Source organism: Hydra vulgaris, chromosome 01, assembly GCF_038396675.1.
Source record: "Hydra vulgaris chromosome 01, alternate assembly HydraT2T_AEP".
NCBI lineage: Eukaryota > Metazoa > Cnidaria > Hydrozoa > Anthoathecata > Hydridae > Hydra > Hydra vulgaris.
This window is the reverse complement of record NC_088920.1, coordinates 51,086,289-51,090,000: the sequence shown is the minus strand read 5'-3', so window position 1 is coordinate 51,090,000 and position 3,712 is coordinate 51,086,289.

Below are 3,712 nucleotides of genomic sequence, written 5' to 3'. Positions count from 1 at the left end.
TCGTGATGTCACTTTCGCGCTATTATTTTGTTTATTTTTATTTCGATGTTGTTTAAAGAAAATTGACGTTATACTGACGTTATAACTAGCGTTAAAGCTTCAAAGCCTATTATTGATCAGAGTTGAACAGAGCGACAATGCCGCCCGGCTGCAAAGTAACTTTGCCGAAAGGCCGACTTTTTAGGGAGGCGGGAGCTGTTAGCGGCGGCCTCCCATTCGATTTTTAGCGGCAAAGTGTTCTTTCTTCCGCCTTTAGTAGCTTCTGCCCTTCTATTGGCGGCCGCAGCCAGAGTTACTTTTTGGAGGCAAAATGTTTTGGAGGCCGACGCATTAGGGAGGCGAAAGCCATTGGTGGCCGCCTCCAGAAAAAATAGCGGAGGCAGAATCATTTAGAGGCCGCCTCCAATGGCTTCTGCCTCCCAACTGGCTGCGGCCGTGAAATCGGAGGCGGAAATATTTGCCTCCTGCCGGCGGATGTAATGAAAAATAATTGCTCTTTGCTTTAAAGCAATTAAATATTAACTAGAAACAAATGTTAATTTGACATGATTATTTGCAAAAGTTTTGAGTATTTAAAAAAAAATTTTTTTAAACTAATAAATTAAGTAGAATAAATTAATGTTTTATTATTCAAAACAAAAGTTAAAAGTTGGAAATTTTACTTCTATGCCATTGGCGAATAAATCTTTTTGACAAAAAAAAAAAAAAAAAATTATAATAAGGAATTAAATTGACTGATCTTGGTCAAAGTTTTTTAGTAGAATCGCTAAAACTTTTTATCTATTTTATCATTTGCCATAGCGTTAGATACTTGTTTTTAATAACTGGATATTGTAAAAGTTATAAAAAAAATATCTGGTGTTTATTAAAAATTTGCGACCACGCAGTATTCTGCTGATAGTTTTGCCAAATTACAAGAAAAAAAGTAAAATTTATAAACTTTAAATATATAACTTTTATGAATATTATTTATATTTTACTCTACACTTTTTAAACGTTTAAAAATATAGACTCGTCTACTTTTACACGTTTTAGAGTTTTAAGCGATTAAAAGTCTAAAACGTTTAAAAGTTAAAGATTTATTCGATATTCCTTGAAAAACAACCAGTTGAGCGGTACCGCTCTGACAAAAATATAATTTTTTTTCAAAATTTTTTTAAATAGTCAATAAATCATATAAAACAAAACTTTGATGTGAAATATTTAACATTTGTTTCTCAGCTAATATTTTAATTGCTCGTTAACTTAAAGACAAACGTGCAATTATTTTTCATTACATCCGCCGGCGGGAGGCAAATATTTCCACCTCCAATTTGGCGGCTGCAGCCAGCTGGGAGGCAGAGGCTATTGGAGGCGGCCTCAAAATGGTTTTGCCTCAAAAATTTCTTCTGAAGGCGGCCACCATTGGCTTCCGCCTCTCTATTGACGTTGGCTTCCAATACATTTTGCTTCCGAAAAAAAACTCTGACTGCGGCCGCCAATAGAAAGGCGGAAGCCACTGGAGGCGGAATAAAGAAAATTTTGCCGCTAAAATTAATTGGAAGGCAGCAGCCGTCTGCTGCGGAAGAAAAGTGGATGCAAGAATATTTACGCCAATACTGAGCACTGATCAACACTGCATATATACTGTATATATACAGCGTAGTTGCTCAAATGTATATTTTACATTTGGATAAGCCGTGTCTTTTAAATCAAAACAGTATATTAACCATAAAAAATAAATTGTAATTTACAATGTGACAGATTTTAAAAGATATTATAAAAAATTGCTTACGTTACAATATAAGTATTTTTATAAAAAATTTCAGTCTATAAATGCAAACTAATATTTTTTACAAAACACGCATAAAACTATTTAATTCTAGTGTGGCTTGCGGTCAAATGCGCATTTTCTAATAATAGTTAAATAGGATATACGCTGATATAACTTTTATACTTTGGTGAGAAATAAATCGAGATTTACTTGGTCGGTGATTTTTAAAGCCTGTTTACACTGTAAGTTTTTTGTTTTTATCAGTGATTGAAATAATTATTTTCTAATTTTTAAGGCCGATTTTCACTGACTTTTTGTTGCTGTTGTTGTTGTTGATAACAAGTAAAAATTTATAAACGAAGGGGGTGGGGGTGGGATTCTTAATAAGCTTGGGGTGGATGGGACAATTTTCCAAAAATTATTTTACGCCCCCCCCCCCTCCACTTCTATTAGGGACTCGAGAGTAGATGTTTTCAAAAACAGTAACAACATCAATAAATCATTGACTTAACGATAACAGGATAAAAATAGGCGTTAGTACAAGGACACGCTTTATATGTAGTAAAGCCTATAACGCGACGATATTTATTTAATGGCTTCTTAACAAACAACTGCACCTTGCACCTTCATATATATATGTGTGTATATATATATATATATATATATATATATATATATATATATATATATATATATATATATATATATTATATATATATATATATGTGTGTATATATATATATATATATATATATATATATATATATATATATATATATATATATATATATATATGTATATATATATTGTTCTTTAATCTTTAGTAATTACAAATTTGTGTTATATAGTAAATCGTGAACAAAATATAATAAAATCTTTTACAAATGCAATATAATAAACTGCATATCGTCACGATCATGGCACAATCGCCTAAGTCATTTTTTCTTGTTTTGAGAAAACTAAAAAAAACTGAATAACTTTGGTATTTCTTTTGCTTCGTCACTTTTGTTTATTTTGTGGCACCTTATAACTTAGATGCTTTCATATATTACTTTAAAAGTGATTTGTGTATTACCGTTGAGACACTATAGGATATAGGCGATTGGTATCCTAAGAAAATGACTTAGGCAAATGACTTACGCTATAAAGCAAGTTCTTACTATGATTTAGGCGATTGTGATTCTAAGACAACAATAAAAAAATTATAATAGAAAGAGTTTGTAACATGTGAATACAGCTTGTATTTATTGTACTGCTTAATAATACATTTAATATACATTTACAAGAAAAAAAAATGATTGATGAAAGTTTTTTTTCAAAAAACACAATTTTTTTCATGTGAATAACAAAAATATAATTTTATAGTAACTGTAACACACAAAAACAGCTTTTATTTGATTAGTATGTAATAACATTACTGAAACATTTAATGTATTTAAGATAACTTTTCAAATTATTCAAATATTAATATTGTAAGGTAACAATTCTAGTTGCGGTATTGAACAATTGTTATGTCTCAAAGTTTATTGAAATAAAATTGCATGTACATCTTTGGATAAGATAGTTTTCATGCTTTGAAGATCATCAACCTTACTTTTGCTGATAGGCCTACAGTTAATGTACATAGGGAGCCATTCAACTGTGTTCTGGGTGCTCCTGAAACGAGTGGGAAATGAGTTCCACTCACTGGAACCTCTAAAAAGTTTGTACTCCACTTTTCCATCAGGATGGTACCAGGGCATGCTAAACTTGCTTACTGTGGGATCACCAACTTTTTTACCTGGTCTTATGCTGGTAAAGTAGTCATTACAACTAAATCTCTGAGAGTGTACACGTCACTGACAATATTTCTCTCAATGACAATGTGCATTGCATCACATTCTATGTTCGTATGTCCAGAAACAAGATACTTTTGATAGATAGAGACACCTGTCTCTTTTAATACACAATAAACAATAG